At 39.2% G+C, this 23125-nt stretch overlaps 1 protein-coding gene across 3 annotated transcripts in view; it reads right to left on the bottom strand.

Annotated features, from left to right (window-relative positions):
* The window catches only part of ARHGAP18 (Rho GTPase activating protein 18), a 492802-nt gene that overhangs the window by 235556 nt on the left and 234121 nt on the right, over nucleotides 1–23125 (bottom strand). The window contains exon 1 of one of the 3 annotated variants that reach the window (XM_053710693.1): nucleotides 8811–8972. The exons of the other annotated variants lie outside the window; for them this stretch is intronic. The gene's annotated coding sequence lies outside the window, so the exon portion shown is untranslated. Of the gene's footprint in view, nucleotides 1–8810; nucleotides 8973–23125 lie in introns of those variants that run through there. 3 annotated transcript variants of the gene reach the window in all.

Genomic DNA, 23125 nt, shown 5'->3' with positions numbered 1-23125 from the left:
ATAGATATATATATATACAGCACTGACTAGGGCCACTTAATATGCTAAATCTAAGTAAACAAAAAGAAACAGATTGTGTAAAAAACAGCAAACAGCTTACTTGTTTTCTTGTAAATTTAGCTCTTAGAAATTCTCAGTTAAGCCGCTGCCCTCAGGAAATTAAGGAGATGACCTGTTTGTAAATTAAAGGGACATGAAACCCAGAATGTTGCTTTCATGATTCAGATACTGCATGGGATTTAAAAAAAAAAAAAAAAAAAAAAAACTTTCCAATTTATGTCTATTGTTAAATTTGCCTTGTTTTTTTTTATATGAGCAGCAATGCACTACTGGGAGCTAGCTGCTGATTCATGGCTGCACATAAATGCCTCTTGACATTGGTTCACCAGATGGGTTAACCTAGCTTTCTGTAGTGCATAGGAGCTCATTCAACAAAGGATAAGAAAATTATGCAAGCTTGATAATAGAAGTAATCTGGAAAGTGGTTTAAAATTTTATGCACTTTCTGAATCATAAAAGATAAATTTAGGTTTCATCCTCTTCTGAGCATGGGTAAAAACTGACGGTTTCTTAACCCCTCAAGAACACAGCTTCAGTTTGCTCAATTGTTTCATGACGGAATAATTCAGTCATTGGTGCTTAAGGGGTTAATACTGACTGACTAGTAAATCAGCACATGTTACTCCAGAAGATTTATGACATCAAGCTAGATAATAAAAAAAAATCCGCAGAGGCCCCCAGCCCCAGGGCTGAGATAGGAAGTAATGGACACTCGACATATGATGTTTAAAAAAGGAAATAACATTTAAAATTACTTAAAAAGTATAAATAATACATATTCCAAAGGTTTTTATTAAGTATAACAGTGTTTTTTTATTATTTTAAAAGCCGAATAATCATTTATTAGCACATGATTAATGCTTTGTGCTGAGCTGTAACTATGTATTAAATTGGTCATACTCAAAGAAAATGATCTTCAACGGGCACACTGAACATTTTATTCAAGGACATTTTATCATTAAGTAAACATTTCCCCCTGGAAATACTACAATATGCAGGTCAATGTCAGCATAGCTTATCTGTTCTAATCTGTTCATAAGGTAATAACCATCACTTGCCAGCAACAGGATAGCCTTCCATTTTTTTTACTATATAAATGAATACAAATAATTCTGCAATTCTATTGATGCTAACTAGGGACATTTTAGTAAAGTATGAAATAATAAAGCTTAAAAGGGATAGTCTACACCAGAATTTTTATTGTTTAAAAAGATAGATAATCCCTTTATTACCCATTCCCCAGTTTTGCATAACCAACACAGTTATATTAATGTATGTGTTACCTCTATGGTTACCTTATCTCAGTGCTTTTGACAGACTTGCAGTTTAGTGCATACTCCTAAATAACTCCACCGGAGTGAGCACAATGTTATCTATATGACACACGTGAACTAGCACCGTCTAACTGTGAAAAGCTTTCAAAATGCTCTGAGCTAAGAGGCGGTTTTCAATGGTTTAGAAATCATTTTGTTCCTACCTAGGTTTAGCTTTTCAAAAATACCACCAAGGGAACAAAGTATATTAAAGATAAAAGTAAATTGGAAAGTTGTTTATAACTGCATGCCCTATCTGAATTATGAAAGTTTAATTTTGACTAGACTGTCCCTTTAAGGCTATAAATTCAACTAAAAGGACAGTGCAGTGTATAACTGTACATCATACAAATAAACACTGTGAGGCTGTTAATTTGTTAGCTCATTTATAAAATGTCCCTAACTGGCTTCAGCAAGAAGATAAGGCGAACAGACTTTTATTAACCCAGAGCCTATTACCTTATGGAAACTAAAACATTACACTTTAAAGGGACAGTCTAGTCAAAATTAAACTTGTATGATTCAGATAGGGCATGTCACTTTAAACAACTTTCCAATTTGCTTTTATTGTCAAATGTGCTTTGTTCTCTTGGTATTCTTAGTCGAAAGCTAAATCTAGGTAGACTCATATGCTTCTTTCTAAGCCCTTGAAGGCTGCCTCTTATCTTAATGCATTTGACAGTTTTTTCACAGCTAGAGGGTGTTAGTTTATGTGTACCATATAGATTATGTGCTCACACCCGTGGAGTTACTTATGAGAGGGCACTGCTAAAAAGCAAGTCTGTCAAAAGAACTGAAATAAGGGGGAAGTCTGCAGAGGCTTAGATGCAAGGTAATCCCAAAGGTAAAAAGTATAATATAACCGTGTTGGTTATGCAAAACTAGGCAATGAGTAATAAAAGGGATTTATCAATCTTTTTAAACAATAAAAATTCTGGGAGTAGACAGTCACTTTAATCCTTTTTTTAAAAAATATTTATCTTCATGTTATTCTCAGGCTAATTTGAATAGAAATTTAACAAACATTTATTTACTGTTTAAGGTCTCTTTAAAACAAGAATATTTAAGTCATATTTGTAAGTTGTTACCGTAAGCCTAGAAATGGCATTTGCTAAGATGAAGCACATGCACTTGTGTCTAGTCTGCATGTGCCCAAACACCAGAACAAACACCAATACTGTAAGATTCTACAACCAACCAGTTATACAAGGGAGGGAAGGCAGAAATAAGACTTTATCCCATGCTGTACAAGACTTGGAGTAAGATTCTAATGCACAAATGACATGCACTAATTTGTTAAAGCATGTCATTTCTTACAGAGGCGTAACTAGAAACCACAGGGCCCAGGTGCAAGAATCTAAGAAGGGTCCCCCCCCCCCAAAAAAAAGTGAATTTGATAGATATCTTTTTATTTTTTGTACATTTAACACAGAATAAAAATGTGAATCAGATTACATGTCTGCAAAAGGAGGTACCCTGTGCCCACAGTCTGCTAGATGGTCTGACCCCCTATTACTGTATATAGTGACACTGTTTAACCCACCAGTACTGTATATAGTGAGTCAGTGACAGAGTCTGCCGGTGAGATGGCTGGCCTGACCCTACCCGCCCCAGTACTTTATAAAGTGACCACAGTAGTCTGTGACATAGTCCAGCCCCCAGGACTGTACATAGTGGTACTGTATAGCGACACTGTTTACCCCCTCCCCCATGCTGTAGTAACAAGGTCTGTAATTTGCTGGTTCCACAAACATACACATACATGCATAAATACACACACAGTCACATACACACATACATACATGCACACACACATACACATTAACACCAATGGGTAAAACAGAAACACTAACCCCTGTAGTCAGAGACACTAGTGAGGCATCATGTCACACTCACATGATATCAGTGCAGGCAGTGGCAGGTCAACGTTTTTTTATTTAAAACATTTTTTTTTTTTTTAAGCTGGGCCCCCAGCAATTGCGACTTCTGCACCCCCTGTAGTTTCGCTCCTGATTTGTTACATTACGGACCATAGGTAAAAACTCAGAAGCAGCAAACCTTGCAGTTCCTGAGCAGATCACAGCCAGAAGTGGCAGTTGCACAACCCTGCCAATCAGCAGGTGTGTACTACTCTGGAGTACTTCAGAGTGGGACCTTAACTATAACCTAGATTACGAGTTGTGCGTTGATGTTTTAACGCTGAAAAAATGGCCATTTCAGCGTTAAAACAGCACCACAGCCATTACAAATCTTGTCGGTATAGCTGTACTGCAACGTCAGTCCCACACACGTAAAAATTACGTTTTTCCATGGGACTTCCATAGCGCTGCCATTACAAGTTTTTGCGGTGAGACTAAAAAGCTTGCATTGCAGTCTATAACGACAAGATCCGTTTCGCAATCTAAAAGCAGTAGTTATGAGTTTTACACTACAAAACTAACTTAAAACTCATAACTAAACTGCTACAAAGTACACTAAACACCCATAAACTACCTATTAACCCCTAAACCGAGGCCCTCCCGCATCGCAAATACTATATTAAATTTATTAACCCCTAATCTGCCGCTCCCGAAATTGCCGCCACTAAAAATAATTATTAACCCCTATTCCGCCGCTCCCCGACATCGTCACCACTATAATAAAGTTATTAACCCCTAAACCGCCGCCCTCCCGCATCACAAACACTATTTAAATATTATTATATTATCGCCCCCACTTTACTAAAGTTATTAAGTCCTACACCGCCGCCACTATAATAGACCTATTAACCCCTAAACCGCAAGCCCCCCACAATGAAATATACTAAAGTAAACTATTAACCACTAAACCAAAAGCCCCCACATCGCAAAATAAACTAAATTAAACTAGTAACCCCTAAACCTAATGTCCCCCCTAACTTTATATTAAAATTACAATTTCCACCTCAATGAGTTCCGACAAAGAGTCGCACCAGTAGGTAGCTGCTCCGGCATCTGCAGCCGCCGGTTGAAACTAAAATCCCATATGTTGAAACATCTTTCTCAGAAAGGGTTCTATTTTCTTATCAATTGGCTCTCTGAACAAAGAACTATTCACAAGAGGTATAGTAGTACGTTTAGCAAGCATAGAGATAGCACCATCCACATTAGGAATAGAGCCCCACAAATCCACTTGAGAGTCTGGGACCAGGTACAACTTTTTAAAAGTAGACTAGGGGGAAAAGGAAGAACCAATTCTTTCCAATTCGTTCTTAATAATGTTCGCCATCTTAACCGGCACAGGAAAAGTCAAAGAAACTTTCCTGTCTTCGTAAACCCTGTCTAATTTAGGTATCATAGGTTCTTCAGACAGAGCGGCCCTGGAACCTCTAACGTAGACAGAACTTCCTTTAATAAAAACAGCAAGTGCTCAATTTTAAATCTAAAGGACGGTTCCTCCGCAGCAGGAGGCTGAGACGCTAAGGACTCTGACCCAGTAAGTTCACCCTCTGAAGCTACAGAGGTTAACTCATCATCAGATAACTGGGACATAATAGCTAAATCCAATAAATATTTAGATGACTCCGGGTCAGGAGAGCTATGTTTAACCTTTTTCTTGCGTTTGTTAGAGTGAAGTAATGTACTGAGGGCCGCAGACACGGCTGTTTTTAACTGCGCGGCAAAGTCTGCAGGAAGAAGGCCCCCTCCGGATGGAGCCCTGAGAGGTAGACAGCTCAGAGGGACTAAGAGCCTTAGCAGGCTTGTCTCCCTTCTTAGACTTTATAATGGTGTTAAGGCATGTGGAGCATAATTGAGTGGGTGGGAAAACCATGGCCTTCTCACAATATAAACAGGTATGATTTAGTACAGGAGGAGTACCTTCTAACATGTCAGAGTCCACCATAGCTCAGGTTATACCCACAGAAGGACACAAATAAATATGTTTTTTTATTATAAAAAACACTTTTATACTCCCAATGGCTGTGGCAATCACCACCTCCTAGACCCAGGCAGTTAACAGAGGAAACACCTCAGGTTCAAATCTCAGCCGGAAAGGAGGAAATGAACATAGACCACACCCAGTCACATGGAGTGCAAGACAGTACTTCCACTGTTATTACAAGTACAGCTAGTAATAGGAGCTGTGCAACACTTTCAAAAACAAAAGTGAAACTTGAAAGTGAAACCTGTTTGTTCCAGCCAAAAACATACAGTTTATCAGCCCATAAAAAAGAAAATCACACAAAGCAGCATGTAAATAATTAATACACTGATTAATTAACCAAAACTGTTCAATAAACCCCCTTCAGAGGATATTAACCCTGGATCCTATCAAGGTATAAAGGAGCAACACTGTGAGCCTGTTAAATTGTTTTATGTGTAAACATTGAAACAATCTTACCTCTAGGATCCATGCTGTGGAACAGAACACAGCCTCTCAAGTGTGACAGTCTTATAGCAGCGCCCCTGACATGGACTTGAGTGAGAGAAAGCAGGCAGTGAAACTCCTCAACGCTGATTGCTTAGGAGCTGTTAGCAGTAGTCTGGATAGTTTCTCAGAAAAACTTTCCCTGCATCTCCAGACTCTAACTTTCATCAATACTCTCACTTAGATGTTGACATGACTACTTAAAACTCCAATCCTATCTCGAAGTGCAGATGCTCTTTCAGGACTTTCCGAATCTTCTAACGCTTCTCTGCCACCTCCTAACATGACGAAAGGCAATGAATGACTGGGGTAATGTGGAAGTGGGAGGGATATTTAAGCCGTTGGCTGGGGTGATTCTCCCTATCTTAGGAAGGAAAGATACTCAACTAACACAGGGCCCGATTCACAAAAATCTGTAGCATGGATAGAAATCATCAGCTTATTCTACCAAGCCTTATATTGTAAAATAAGGGACTCTCCTAAACATAAAGCATATTAGTACTCCCCTTAATAAAATGTACCATTGCCTTTAAGACAATAGTTGGGGGGGGCTCATAATACTAAAGAGTTCTCTTATAGACTCTTGCAAGACCAAAGAGTCTATAGTCCACAGCACTATCGTCCTTTCTTAAAAGGACACCGTTGTCAGAAAACAAATTGCAGTATTTGAAAAATAATTCCTAGCATGTTTCCATATATACGTGTTAAGACATTTTCCAGCTAAAGTTGTTATTAGGAGTGAACTTGTCTCTCGATTTCCTGTTATGAGATGTATAACTATTTTACTACACTACATACCCCCGAACTGTCCCAATTTTCGGGGTTGCTAGCCATCTGTGCCGCATTACCCCATGCATTAAAAAAAAAAAAAAAATGTAATTCTATTGGGCACATACTCAGAAGCAGCTGGCTTTTTCTCTCCCAGGGTTATATACATTATAGATTCCTTATGGAAAAGTAATGGTGTGTGGGTTAAGCAGGAGGTGTTCTTTGTATGTACCCGATATCACACCTCTGAATAAATAATAACTTTCTTTGTTTATAAAGAACGGGTCTTCTGTGGCTCTCTTTGTCCTGAATAATTAAGCAGGAGTAGGCAGGCTGTGTACCCTCTGACCTCAGGTACTGGTGACCTCTAACCCCTGGTAGTGATGACGTCTAACCCCTGGTTATAATACTAGCATGCCTTCAGTTTTATACGATGAGCAGTGCTAACACCAGGGTAACGAACAGTGGCAGCCTCAGACTGCCAGCTAATGTGCTTGCCAACCCCAGGACCCCATACAATGAGTTACAGATACCCATATATGATGTAGTGTGTGTGTGTCTATCTGTATCTATAAATCTGAATGTGTGTGTATCTGCATGCATAAGTGTAAGCTGTGTAGTGTGTGTGTATCTGTATGTATAAGTATGTGTGTGTGTATATCTGCATGTATAAGTGTATGCTATGTAGTGTGTGTCTGCATGTATAAAAGTAAGCTATGAAGTGTGTATCTGCATGTATAAGTGTATGCTATGTAGTGTGTGTGTGTGTGTGTGTGTGTATCTGCCTGTATAAGTGTATGATATGTAGTGTATCTGCATGTGTAGGTGTATACTATGTAGTGTGTGTGTGTGTGTGTTTTTATGTATAATTGTATGCTATGTAGTGTGTGTGTGTGTGTGTATCTGCATGTGTAAGTGTATGGTATGTAGTGTGTGTCTGCATGTGTAAGTGTATGCTATGTAGTGTGTGTGTGTTTCTGCCTGTATAAATGTATGATATATAGTGTATCTGCATGTGTAGGTGTATACTATGTAGTGTGTGTGTGTGTGTCTGTATAATTGTATGCTATGTAGTGTGTGTGTGTGTATCTGCATGTGTAAGTGTATGGTATGTAGTGTGTGTGTGTATCTGCCTGTATAAGTGTATGATATGTAGTGTGAGTCTGCATGTGCAAGTGTATGCTATGTAGTGTGTGTGTATCTGCATGTATAAGTGTATGATATGTAGTGTGTCTGCATGTGTAAGTGTATGGTATGTAGTGTGTGTGTATCTGCCTGTATAAGTGTATGATATGTAGTGTGTGTCTGCATGTGCAAGTGTATGCTATGTAGTGTGTGTGTATCTGCATGTATAAGTGTATGATATGTAGTGTGTCTGCATGTGTAAGTGTATGCTATGTAGTGTATGTGTATCTGTATGTAGAAGTGTATGCTATGTAGTGTGTGTGTATCTGCATGTGTAAGTGTATGGTATGTAGTGTGTGTGTATCTGCCTGTATAAGTGTATGATATGTAGTGTGTCTGCATGTGTAAGTATATGTTATGTAGTGTGTGTGTGTGTGTGTGTGTGTATCTACCTGTATAAGTGTATGGTATGTAGTGTGTGTGTATGTAGTGTGTGTGTGTATCTGCTATGTAGTGTGTCTGCATGTGTAAGTATATGCTATGTAGTGTGTGTATCTGCCTGTATAAGTGTATGATATGTAGTGTGTCTGCATGTGTAAGTGTATGCTATGTAGTGTGTGTGTATCTGCATGTGCAGGGCCGGACTGGGAAATCAGACCGGCCCTGGAAATTTGTATAGACCGGCCCGCCCCGCCCCGCCCCCTCTGAGTCAGCCCCGCCCCCTCCGAGTCAGCGCCACCCCTTCAGATTAGCCCCGCCCCTCTGTTGCAGGGCTACCAAGCTCTTATGCTCTCTCTACAGTCTACACGTAGAGCACAAGTTCACAATGTGACCACACACAGCACTCTCTCGTCACCTTTTTCTTCCTGCTTTTGGCTGCTCACACACATGGAGACCAGGCACTAGAGCCTCAGCTGGCAGCACTAATACCACCTCTTGCTCAACCACCCTTCCAGCAAACATATGCTGTGCCCTTATAATTACTTTAGTCTAGAAGTGCAGCAGATTTTTTTACCATTCATAAAGGGCTTTATGAATGGTATAAAAATCTGCTGCAGCCACATTACAGTAAATAGATTAGTCACCTATCTTCCATGTTTCTTAAAATAAAAATTCTAAGCTATTTTTAAAAATAAGACATTAAAATATATTAATTACCTGGACAGTGATGCATGTGCCCCTCAAATCTCTGCCTCTTGGTGATCACTCAGTTACATTATGGTAGCTGCTTTGCTATTACTGAACTTGTTATTGCTGCCTCTAAATGTGAAGAATATTGCTGAAATTAATGTTTCAGTAATAAGTAAACCTTTGAGTGCCACTGTATATGGAACTTAGTAAAAAGGAAGAGAGCGTATATACATAAACAGTCATGAAGCTCCCCAGCGTGTGCTTGTCTGTCACACTGTATCCCTCTAGCCATGTCTATCAGCAGCACATAGAACCAGCCAGTCAGTACCTGGAAGAGAAATGGTCGACCAGGCTTTGACCTCTGACCTGCTCTGGGCTGTTTCCAGGAAGCCTGGCTCCCCCAGTGCTGGTCACATGAAAAGCGAGTGGATCGATGAGCCGGTGGGGGAGGCTCCGTGCTCTAAGCAATCTGGAGCTGTCAGTCGGGCAGATAGTGGCGGCTCGGTGCTCCCGGCGGTGTGTGGCAAGGAGGGGTGTAACAGACGCGAGGGCGCCTTGAAACTGCTGGCAGACAAGTGCAGCCTGGTTGATGATGGTCACTGTCAGAGGCACATTGATAACCTAGTATGATTGACACAGTGACTTGCCACACAGTGTGACTTGTCTCTACACTCTACGCTGCAATTCCTTCCTTCCTGCCTGCCTGTGCACTTGCACCGCTTTCCCTGCTACTTGCAGCAGCGCTCGTCCTCAGTCCGCCCACGGCCCACCTAACATTCTAAGACTTAAACCCCCCCCAACAAATGAGGCGCGTATTACATGGTGAGCTTGACCAATAGAAGGGAGCTTTTGCAAACAAAATATTGTAAAATAAATAATAAATTAATATTTATGCTGTGCGGCTGCACTGCTGGCCCACCGGGATTTTTCCCTGTATCCCGGCGGCCCAATCCGGCCCTGTGCATGTGTAAGTGTATGCTATGTAGCGTGTGTGTATCTGCATGTGTAAGTGTGTGCTATGTAATGTGTGTGTGTATGTGCATGGGTATGCTATGTAGTGTGTGTGTGTATGTGCATGTGTAAGTGTATGCTATGTAGTGTGTTACTGTGCATTTTTGCTAACTTTAAAGGCCAGAATCTAGAATGAGGAAAGCAAAGAGCAGTTTTAAAGAATCTATTATTAAATGTCCAATTAAGATAAAAATATTTAGCACTGTCTCTGCAAAGGTTAATTAAATACAGAGCTCACATAGCTATACCAGTGGTTTGAGCTTGTGTTTGATTTGCTGCCTAAGAGTATTAAAAGATATGACTATTTGGAATTTTATATTACTTTGGTCTTATGATTTTTTTTAAGCCCCGCCCTCGCTCCTGCCCACCACATTTAAATTTTTTGCTGCAGGGGGGTCCCTCTTTTAAATTTTGAAATGTTGGGAGGTATGACATTATCATTCACAAAGGCCACTACTCAGGACTATTACAGATAGTGGATTTCTAGGTTCTATCTTTGCACAATATACTCCACATGCAAAAAGTCTCACATAAGCAGAAATAAAGTGAAGCGACAACAGCTGTCTTTCTGCACCGATAGACCTGCTCTATAGTTGATTATTATCCATGAATAGGTTATCTCGGCAACAGATTAGTCTTTATAGAGAGTCTGTAGCTGAAACTCAAAACTCCTTACACTGCTCTCCATTACTTTTCCTTAAAAAGTTGCCTAAGCTACAGATACCAAGTAAGGTGAAAGTTTAATTTTGACTTTCATGTCCCATTAGCCCTGCATACTATATGCACTAGACTAAGTTCTAACTGATGAATATAACGTAAAATACGGGGCATTGGGTAAGTAGCTTGAGAAAACCGAGGGGTTACGTTTTACTTTCAGCTGAGTGATTAGTTAAAGGGACATGAGACCCACATTTTTGTCTTTCATAATTTATATAGATCATGCAGATGGAAACAACTTTCTGATTTACTTCTATTATCTAATTTGCTTTATTCTCTTGGTATCCTTTGTTGAAGGAGCAGTTAGGCACTACTGCAGCCACCAATAAGCAGCTTCTGAGCCTAGCTAGGTATAAATTCCAACAAAGGACACAGATTAGAAAACAAATTAGACAATAGAAATACATTGGAAAGTTATTTAAAATTGTGTGCTCTGTATGAATTATGAAAGGAAAAAAATTGGGGTTTCATGTCCCTTTGTTGTTATTTTCTTTCACATATACATGGCCTGAAATCTCTACTAGTCCTGGACTGGTAAGAAATTGTAATGGGCAAATAAGACATTAGCCTTTAGCCAATATTTAACATTAAAGGGACATAAAGTGCAAAAAGGAAACACTCTAATGTGTTATTATGAGTTATCTGTAGAGCATTAAGACATTCCACAGGGATTATGTGTTAATAGGGCATTTTATTATTGCACAGCTTCTTACATATAACTAACTACTGCAAAAGGGTTAAACACAAATTAGAATCAGCTCTAGAGCAACAATGCACTACTGGGTCCTAATGAACACATATAGTGAATGAATGACAAGATGCACGCATCCACCAATCATCAGCTGGCTCCCCATCAGCTAGCTCCCAGTAGTGCATTGCTGCTCTAGAGATGGCTTTGACAAGGTTATTTATTTATTTTCATGAGTTAACCAAATAGTTGAGGGACAGTATATTGTCAAATAGCTTTTCCATTAATGTGTTTTCAATGACTTGGTATACCAGCTGCAGAATATAACATTCATGATGAATCTTTATGTTTATTTGTGTATATGAAATAGCTGGTTTTGATCTTTGAAACTACCACCCATTAAAATAAACTGTTCTTGTAGGGCAATCAGATCTCTTTTTTCTTTATATTATCTCTGTCTGATTAACCAAGCCCAATAATTAGGACCTTATGATCAAAACCTCACCATCAGGGAGAGAAATTGCGCCAAATCTTTGAGCATTATTTTCCAATGTAGGTGTCTCTCCTTCACATCCCAAACTCCCCATTGAGAGAAAAAACAACTCAAGATAAAAAAAAAATTGCCTTTTTAAAAGTCTAAGGGACTTTGCGATACTTACGAGATGTATTAGATCATCTCGCTTGAACGGAGAGCTTAAGATCATCAGGCCATTACAGAGAACATTTGAAAATGTATATTTTAATCTCTCCTAACCCCCTACTAGGAGTGTCATTACTTTTACACAACAGTTTTTTATAGTCAAAACTCAAGTACAGAAACATCCGTTCTAGGTAGGGATACCACAGGACAAAATCAGCTATTTCAAATGATGAAATAAAAGGTAAAGGAATAATTTGTAAACATCCAGCAGGTAAATGTATAACTGGAAACAAAAAAATAAAGATGTGGCCAAAAGTATTGGTACTCTTCCACTTTTTTAGGAAAACACAAAATTTTCTCTGAACTAAGTAAAAAAAATGACAAAAGTGTGTATTTCAAATGTAATAGAACAGAAACTTCACTTTTGATTTAGGACTTCACATATTACTTTAAACTGTAAAACAAATGAGAATTGCAGACACAAATATTGGTACTCTTAACCTAATATTTCCTAGCAAAGCCTTTGAAGACAATAACTGCAATAAAGTATTGTAGCTCTGAGCAAACTGCTCCAGTTCTCTCAGGTTTGATAGGTGTCTTTTTCAAAACTATAAGTCTCAGGTCTTTCCATAGATGTTCGATGGGATTCAGATCTTGACTCATAGAAAGCCAAGAACAGTCCAACGTCTTCTTCTTATCCATTCTTGGGCGCTTTTTTTTTCTTTTTTTTTTTATTATAATTGTTAATTAGGTGTCCATGTACAATACAGCCTTAAAAAATCAAAGCCAGTTTACTGTTTCCATACACAATAGTGATACACAAAGTTATTCAAGACCTCTGAGACTGTACAGTATAAGACCAAATAACAAGTCTCCCAAAGGAAAGGCATTTTTCTTCTAAAGTAGTTAATATTCTCAGTCTAATCATTGCTTTGATTACCTTGATTATCTCTAGAACTTAGTGTTCTGTGTCCCTTTATGCATGTTCCTTTAAACAATAAGGACATTTTGAAAAAAAAAAGTGATCAATCTTTATAACTCATAAAAAGTGCAAGGTTCAGTCATGTGACAGCTTTTTAGCCATCTCTGTTCCTACAAGTAAAAACATTACCTCAGGTTATAAACAACTTTGTTTTGCAAATGTTGCCCAAACATGCTTTATAGGTTTGTAGAAGAGTAAAGGTCTGTGTGTTAATAATCTACTGTATATAACACTCCAAATTAATGTAATATTTTATATGGTACACATTAACTAAATGTGACATCATAGTTTCAATCAAAGCAAAAGTAAATTATAGCACATCAGTGGGCAGTTGCAGAGGTGACAGCCTGTTACAGGTTAGAGAATCAACAAATATTAACTCTCTAAGTATTGAAACCTTGTGAAAATTTAGTAAAAGGTATGCAGAGAAGACCAAGTGTCCGCTTTGCAAATTTGATCAACTGAAGGCTTCATTCTTGAAAGCTCAAGATGTGGCAACCTATCTAGAAGAATGAGTTGTAATTCTTTGTGGTGGCGGCTGATCCACCTCCAAATAAGCTTTGTCAATCAAAAGTTTCAACCAAGAGGCTAAAGAAATAGCCAAGGCTTTCTGGCCTTTCTTAGTAAAAGAAAAAATAACAAAATAGACTAGAAGTCTGTCTGAAATCCTTAGTAGTGTAAACATAATATTTCAATACTCTAACAATATCCAAAGAATGCAAAGCTTTTTCAGTAGCATTTTTAGGATTAGGACACAAGGAGGGAACATTAAATTTCCCTATTAATGTTGTGAGAGTGAACAACCTTAGGTAAAAATTGAAAAGTAGTTCGCAAAACAACTTTATCCTGATGGAAAATCAGATAAGGAGACTCACAAGATAGAGCAGACAATTCAGAAACTCTTCTAGCAGAAGAGATAGCCAAAAGAAACAATACTTTCTAAGAGAGTAGTTTAATGTCCAATGTATGCATAGGCACAAAGGGAGGAGCCTTTAAGACTTCTAATACTAGGTTAAGACTCCAAGGAGGAGAAATATGTCTGATAACAGGTTTAATCCAGCTTAGAGCCTGAACAAAACAATGAATATCAGGAAGATTAGCAATTTTCCTTTGAAACACTACAGAAAGGGCAGAGAATTGTCCTTTCAAGGTACTGGCAGATAAAGACGGCAATGAATGGGGAATATGTGGGGTGTGTGCAATAGAAATTGAAAAGACAGTAATTGGCCTTGAATAGGTATCCAGAGGCGAAATAAACAGTCCAATGAAGCACAATGAGTGAGGAATCCCCTACCTCAATCTGTGCTATCAAAAACCAAATGTAAGAAACTGGAATCACACTTAGATAAAGATTGCTAAGTAACTCACCACTCCTGGGTGCTGTGTGTTCAGGAGTCCTTTAGCTTCATTACAGCAGCTCCTTTGTGCCCACCTCTGTGCAGCATAACTCCTCCATAGGTATTCTCTCTGATGTACAGGTGCCCGGGTTGCTGTAACTCGTCTCAGTTCTAATCTGCTCACCTGCATCTCCTTATAGCGTGCTCCTTAACCAAGTTTCTTAGGTCTGTCAACCGCAACTGATGGCCCCTCCTCCACAGCTAACCTATTTACCATGTGCTCACTTACAGCCAAACAAAGTACAATTAAATAAATTTTGCTAGGAGCACCATGGTTTAGGTTAAAACATAAATCTTTTATTAGTGCATATTCAAGGTACTCAAATCCCGAGGGTAAAAAAACAGTATAATCTGTGCAATATCAGACAAGAAAAATAGTGGCTGACCAGTTTCGACTGCTGCCTTACTCTTAGCCTGCTTAAAACATACACATGCTTGCTAGTTTAAAAACCCTATGTCTGACTGTCTATTGGATACTGGGATACACACCCCTCCCTTTCCATAACCAATCAGGCTGCTAATTAATCAAAAGCACTCCTTAACTACGAACAGCTAATTTTGGCTTTTGCTCTACTACTCTGACACACCATTGCTTGAAGAACCTTTCTCCCAAAAATAGCCTCAGCTGAAGCAAAAGTATCAAATTTGTAAAATTTAGAAAAAGTATGTAAAGAAGACCAAGTAGCAGCCTTGCCAATCTGATCCACAGAAGCCCCATTTTTGAAAGCCCAGGAAGAAGAGATAACCCTAGTGGAATGAGCCATGACTTTCTCAGGAGGCTGCTGTCCAGCAGACTCATATGCCAATCGAATAACACTCCTCAACCAACAAGAAAGAAAAGTAGCCATAGCTTTCTGACCTTTACGTTTTCCAGAAAAAACACAAATAAAGAAGACTGGCGAAAATCCTTAGTTGCCTGCAAATAATATTTCAATGCATGAACTACATCCAAATTGTGCAACAAACGTTCCTTATGAGAACGATTGGGACACAAGAATATCAATCAAGAAATTGTTGTTCCTTCTTTATCAGAAACAACCTTGGGAAGAAAAGCTAAAGCAGGTCGAAGAACTACCTTATCAGAATGAAAAATAAGGAAAGGAGACTCACATTGCAGCACAGAGAGCTCCAAAAACCTTTGAGCCGAAGAGATAGCAACCAAAAACAAAACCTGCCAGGTTAACAACTTAACATCCAAAGAATGCATAGGCTCAAACGGGGCTTGTTGAAGAACTCTGAGAACTAAATTAAGACTCCAAGGAGGAGTCGCAAACTCCTGACAAAAAGACTGAACATCTAGCACATCCGCAAGTCGTTTTTGTAACAAAATAGATAAAGCAGAAATTTGACCCTTCAGGGTACTAGCAGACAAACCTTTCTCCAGACCCTCCTGGAGAAAAGAATAAAATCCTAGGAATCCTAACTATACTCCAAGAGTAGCACTTAGATTCACACCAATACAGATATTTATGCCATATCTTGTAATAAATTTTTCTAGTCACAGGCTTACGCACCTGAATCATAGTCTCAATAACTGACTCAGAAAAACCACGCTTAGATAGAATCAAGCGTTTAATCTCCAAGCAGTCAGCTTCAGAGAAATGAGATTTGGATGAAGGAAGGGCCCCTGAAGTAGAAGGTCCTTCCTTAACGGAAGACTCCACGGTGGAGACAAGGACATCTCCACCAGATCTGCATACCAGATCCTGCGAGGCCAAGCCGGAGCAATGAGAATCACTGACGCCCTCTCTTGTCTGATCCGAGCAATGACCCAAGGAAGAAGAGTAAACGGAGGAAACGCATATGCCAGACTGAACTTCCAAGGAACTGCTAGGGCATCTATTAGAACAGCCTGAGGATCCCTTGACCTTGATCCATACTTCGGAAGCTTGGCATTGTGACGAGATGCCATAAGATCCAATTCCGGTAGACCCCATTTGAGAATCAAACTGGAAAACACATCCGGATGAAGCTCCCACTCCCCCGGATGAAAAGACTGTCTGCTCAGAAAATCCGCTTCCCAGTTGTCCACCCCTGGAATGTGGATGGCAGACAGACAACAATTGTGAGCCTCCGCCCACTGAATAATCCTGGCTCCTTCCTTCATCGCCAAGGAACTCCGAGTTTCTGATGATTGATGTAAGCCAATATATTGTCCAACTGAAATCTGATAAACTGGGTTGAAGCCAACGGAGGCCAGGCTAGAAGAGCATTAAAGATTGCCCTCAACTCTAGGATATATATGGGAAGAGCCGATTCCTCCCAAGTCCACAGACCCTGAGCCTTCAGAGAACCCCAGACAGCTCCCCAACCCAGCAGACTGGCATCCGTGGTCACAATCACCCAGGTAGGCCTGCGAAAACTGGTTAACTGGGAATGACGCTCCTGAGACACCCACCACAGAAGAGAATCTCTTGCAGCCTGATCTAGAACAATCTTTGGAGACAGATCCATATAATCCCCGTTCCACTGTCTCAGCGTGCATAATTCAGAGGTCTGAGATGGAAATGAGCAAACAGAATGATATCCATGACTGAAACCATCAGACCAATAACCTCCATACACTGGGCCACCGATGACCGAGGAGAGGACTAAAGAGCCAGACTTAAATTGAACATTTTTTACTTTCTTGCCTCTGTCAAAGAGATCTTCATTTCCAGAGATTCTTTAATGGTTCCCAAAAATACCACTCTTGTAGCCGGAACCAAGGAACTTTTTCCTAAATTCACCTTCCAACTGTGGGAGCCCAGAAAATACAACAACAACAACAACTCTGTGTGGGAGTTTGCTAGTTGAAAAGATGGTGCCTGAGCTAGAATGTCGTCTAGATAAAGGAGCTACTGCAACCCCCTGAAGTCTGAGAACTGCCAATAACGCACCCAGGACCTTTGAAAACACCCTGGGAGCTGTTGCAATACCCAAAAGAAGAGCCACAAACTGAAAATGCTTGTCTAGGAAAGCAAATCTCAGAAACTTGTGATGATCCTTGTGGATGGGAATATGCAGATACCCATCTTTCAGATCTACTGTAGTCATGAACTGACCCTCTTGAACCAGAGGAAGAATAGACCAAATAGTTTCCATCTTGAAGGACGGAATTCTGAGAAACTTGTTTACACAATTGAGATCCAGGATGGGTCTGAAAGTTCCCTCCTTTTTGGGAACGATAAACAGATTGGAATAAAACCCTAGTCCCTGCTCCTGAACTGGAACAGGAACGATCACTCCCATGTTGGAAAGATCCTGAATAGGTTGAACTCGATGGACTTCAGTCTTTTTTCAACCTTAGCTACTATGTTATCTAACACAACTAAAGAATGCCTCTTTTTTTTTATCCGATTTACAGATAACCTTGACAGATGAAATCTGCCCCTGGGAGGAAAGGTTTTGAACTCCAGCTTGTATCCCTGAGACACAATACCTACCACCCAGGGATCTGGAACATCCCTTACCCAGGCTTGAGCGAACGATAGCCTGCCCCCCACACAATCCACTCTTGGATCTGGGGAAGACCCTTCATGCTGACTGAGTCAGTAGCAGGCTTCTTAGATTGCTTCCCCTTGCTCCATGACTGATTGGACTTCCAAGAGGACTTGGACTGATCCTGCTTGGAGGAGGAGGAGGAGGAAGACTTACCAGAGAAGTCCTGAAAGGAACGAAAATTACTCTGACGACCTGTTTATTTCTCCTATCCTGAGGAAGCGAATGCTCCTTCCCTCCAGTGATATCAGAAATAATCTCAGCCAAACCAGGCCCAAACAAGGTCTTCCCCTTGTAGGGAATGGATAAAAGCTTAGATTTAGATGATACATCCGCAGATCAGTACTTTAACCATAAAGCCCTGAGCGCCAAAACAGCAAAACCTAAAATTTTTGCTCCCAACTTGATGACCTGTAAAGAAGCGTCCACAATAAAAGAATTAACCAATCTTAAATCCTTAATTCTATCCTAAATTTCCTCCAGAGGAGATTCCTGTTGAATAGAATCAGCCTATGCATCAAACCAATATGCAGCCGCACTGGTAGGTGTAGCAATACACACAGCAGGTTGCCACTGGAACCCCTGCTGAACATACACCCTTTTAAGCAAAGCTTCCAATTTCTTATCCATGGGATCCTTAAAAGAACAACTATCCTCAATAGGAATAGTGGTCCTCTTAGCTAAAGTGGAAATAACTCCCTCTACCTTAAGAACCGTCTGCCAAGATTCCTTAATAGAGTCCCAAATAGGAAACATCTTTCTAAAAATTGGAGAGGAGGAAAAAGGAATACCAGGCTTCTCCCACTCCCGTGAAATAATATCTGAAACACGATTTGGAACAGGAAAAACCTCCGCCACAGAAGGAACTTCAAAAAACTTGTTACGCTTACTAGCCTTCTTGGGAGTAACTAAGACCGTAGAATCAGAGTCATCTAAAGTAGCTAAAACCTCCATGAGTAACAAGTGGAGGTGCTTAAATCTGAAAGAAACCACCTCAGAATCAGCCAAAAGAGACACACTATCAGAGTCTGAAATCTCACCTTCAGACGCTACTGAAATATCTTCTTCCTCAAACCTTTGAGAAAAAACATTAGACAGAGTTGCAACAGTCTCAGAACTCCTTTTTACGCTTACCCTGCAACACAGAAAAAGCAGACAAAGCCTCAGTTACAGCAGAGTATAGATGAGTAGCCATATCATGCAAAGAAAAACCAACTTGAGACGAAATGCAGGGCACTACATGTGAAGAGGATTGAGATTGGGATGATTAGGGAGAAAGCTGCGTTACAGCTTGAACAGGAGGCTCCTGAACAACAGTCTCCCTGGAAAATAAAGGTTCAGTATCAAAAAGCCTATCCCTATACTGAACAGTCCTCTCTATACATGAGGGACGGAAAGGGATAGGAGGCTCTACATTAGCATCTAAGCATAAATTACAGGTCACAGCTTGCAAGTCCTCTTGGTCCATTATACACAGAAATTAAATTTGACTGAGAGAAAAAAAAACAAAAAAAAAGTTACTGCCTCTTTAAGAAACATTAGCAAATAACAGAAAATGCTGTATCCCTTTATCTAAAATACAGGCAATGAAACCAGGACCCCTGCAGTACACCTCTACCCCCTCCAACCGGAACAAGAGGCAAAATCCGGACTACAATCTGAAACCAGCAGACCACAACAGACAAAATGTTCACACCACCGCAGCTCCGTAGCACTGAAGGGATAACGTGCGGAAACTCGTGCCAAAGAAAGCTCCCGGTCGGCATTACACTAAATCACAAACAACCGCCGGGAGGAACAGAGAGAGCGAGATACACTCCCCAGAAACGACAGCACTCAAAAATAAAAAATGAATGCCTCACCTCATATGCAATGCAAAACTATGCAATAAATAAAGAGCCAAAACATGAGCCTAAATAGTAAACAATCCTCACACAGTGCCCCACATACAATAAAAACTGCCCAAAATAAAGAACCTGCACACAAGCAGGATTAACCCCATAAGTGACAAATTCTTTCCTGTGCTAGCGGAAAAAATTAAAATAGCACTTACCTCCAAACAGACTGCCCGGCAGCATGGCAGCTCACTAGGCTTGAAAGGATTCCTTCCTACCAAGGACCTATAGACAAAGAAAAAAAAAGACTAAACCTACATAGTCTTATACCAAAAAGGGCAGCATTCACATCCTGGGAGGCACAGAGGGGATTATACCCCCCAGGTTCCCAACAGCTTAAAAGCCACCACTGCTCTACTGAAGAGACTGAAGTGGACTACAGCTAAACCCCCAAAGAAAAAAACAAAGCAAACTTGCTCTGCTTTAAAAAATAAAAAACTCTTGATTGAAGAATCAGACACCTAACTTTACCACCTCCATGCAACTACAAGTAAAGAGAACGACTGGGGGTTGTGGGTAAGGGAGTGGTATTTAACAGCTTTGGCAGGTAATGGAATAGGAGTATAATGTTGATCTGTAAAGGGAGGCAGAACATGAATCCCTTCAACCGAATTTACAGAGAGCCCATGAGCTTTGCACAACTAACATTGTTATATTACTTTCTGGCCGTTTCTAAGCCACTACAGACAGTCTCTTATCACATGTTTTTTATTTGCTTTTCACAACAGCAGACTGCTAGTTCATGTGGGCCATATAGATAACATTGTGCTCACGTCCGTGGGTTCTGCACAACACAGCACTAATTGGCTAAAATGCAAGTTGATAATAAATAAAATAAAGTCATGTGATCAGGGGGCTGTCAAAAGAGGCTTATATACAAGGTAATCACAGAGGTAAAAAGTATATTAATATAAATATGTTGGTTATGCAAAACGTGGGAATGGATAATAAAAGGGAATATCTATCTTTTTAAACAATAAAAATTTTTAGTTGACAGTCCCTTTAACACATATCGAAATTTGAAGCAACATACATTTTTGTATATTATTTTTGTATGTTGTATGTGTGTATATAAATCAAATCTGTACCTTTGAGAATACAGACAAGTGATTATTTCTGTTATCAGCACTCAACTATACATTTTTGTTTTTGGTTCATTTCTTGTCAGTGATAAAAGATGCAATTGTTCAAAGATTATTTTATTTCCTTCTAAAGTTTAGGCTGGTGTTTTTTACTTTAGTGATTGTTACTCAGACTCATTCCAAACAGGTTCAGACACGCCTGACAAGAAATCCTAATCTAAATGGAAGCTGAGGCTTAAGAGATGGAAAATCACAATTATTATTTTTTAAGCAAATTGCAAAAGGGCTCAAAACATTTATATGTACGGAGGTGGAATAAACAGCTGTTGTTTGCCCACTAGAGAAAATATCAATTAAAGAATGGCAGACAAGAGTACAAAACTGTGTTTAGAGAACATATTAGGAAAATGGTCATCAACAGCCACAACCACACAAAAAAACAGCACATTCCTCAGTGGAGATAAAAAAAAAACCCACAACAGTTGCCCACACACCCCCAGCATGGGGAAAATACCCCTACCTAATAGACTACAGGAGTGGAATATACAACACTCTCACCTGCAGCTCATCAAATGTGTTGTACCTTACGCAATCAGCGAATGCATTAATGCATGAATGGTAAACCTGTGGAGTGGTATTTTGCGCTAGTGTTTGAGCATTTAAAAACTGCTAAAAGTACATTTTTTGCGCTCAGAGAATCATGCTCGTATTACGAGTTGAAAGTAACAAGTTTATGCTGTCGTGTTTGCAAAGTTGCGGTACAGAGAGTTTGAGTAGTCATCAAAAAACATTGCATTCCCCTATAGACTTTAATGGAACCAAAAAAGTTAACTAAGTTAACCCCACAAGTCGTGCAAACACTATCGTAGTTACTATATTTAAAAACACAACATAGAAAAGTAAAATTGCATATTTCATAATCCAATGTTCTGCACATAGCAGAATATGTTCTATTTATTCTTAAAGATATATTTAAATATGTATCTGATGTTTTATTGCACATACTTACATACAGGTATAGGGGGGGTGTGTGTATGTATATATATATACACACACACATATACACACACATATATATATATATATATATATACATATATATACATATATATACATATATACATACATACATACAGGTAGCCCTCAGTTTACGCCGGGGTTAGGTTCCAGGAGGAATGGTTGTAAATTGAAACCCAGTTTATAATGTAAGTCAATGGGAAGTGAGGATGTTAGGTTCCAGGCCCCTCTCAAAATTGTCATAAGTAACACCAAATACATTTTTTTTTAAAGGTTTGAAATGAAGACTTTAAATGCTAAACAGCATTATAAACCTAATAATATAGATTGTATCATCATCAAACTAAGTTTAAAGGATTACTTTCTGTTATAATTTTTAAGCTAAACAACTAACATATTAAAGTTAATAAACATTAATTAAAACCTACTGACCTATATTTTCTCCAAAACGAAGTTTCATAACGTTCTAAAAGTTATATCTTTTATTCACCGATGATGTCACGTTATCCTGCCCACTATTTTCAGCACTGCATGTTCAAAATACTTAAACCAATAACTTTGTGTTTAAAGCGCCATTTTGAAACCTAGGTATTGTAAACGGATTGGTACAGAGCAAAGGATACCCACTGAGTGGGTTTGGAAAACAAATTTGCAGACAAGATTTCTGATATACGGTAGAGATATGTTAATGAAATGCTATTGATAAAAAGCGTATTTGGGGTTGTTAGTTAGTAACAGGCATAGAAAATATTTACTTACAGTGGCCCTTTAATGAAAAAAAAAAATGCTAAATATCACCTAATAAAATAATTACACAACAGATTGCATCATCATCAAACTAAGTTTAATGAACAAAAACATTTTTCTGCAAACAGTTCACTGCATTGTTAGCATGTTAGATAATATTGGGTCTGCACCTATTCTATGAATTTCAATCTGCAGTGATTAATAAGCAGTTAGGCACCCTCACCTCAAGCAGCAAGCAGCTGGACAGGAAGATAATAGGGAAGTGGCTGCTAAATCTTGCTCGATAGATCTTGTCTGATCTGTGTACACAGAACCATTTTAGGCTGTTAAACTAGCTTAACTTTGCTGAAACACAAGCGGACAGCTCCACCTACTGGCTATTTTAATTAGTGCACTGCTTTTCAATGCATTTCAATAGCAGTCCCATGACTGAAAAAAAGGTTGTTATTCTGAGACGGCGCAAGTTGAACCAGCGTAAACCGAGGGCCACCTGTATACACACACACACACACATATATATATATATATATATATATATATATATATACACACATATATATATATATATATATATATATATATATATATATACACACATACACACATACATACACACACGGTATCCCACAAAAGTGAGTACGCCCCTCACATTTTTGTAAATATTTTATTATATCTTTTCATGTGAC

The sequence above is a fragment of the Bombina bombina genome, chromosome 4, assembly GCF_027579735.1.
Source record: "Bombina bombina isolate aBomBom1 chromosome 4, aBomBom1.pri, whole genome shotgun sequence".
NCBI classification, from domain to species: Eukaryota; Metazoa; Chordata; class Amphibia; order Anura; family Bombinatoridae; genus Bombina; species Bombina bombina.
Note: the sequence above shows the minus strand (reverse complement) of the source record. Positions and strands in the feature narration are given on the sequence as shown.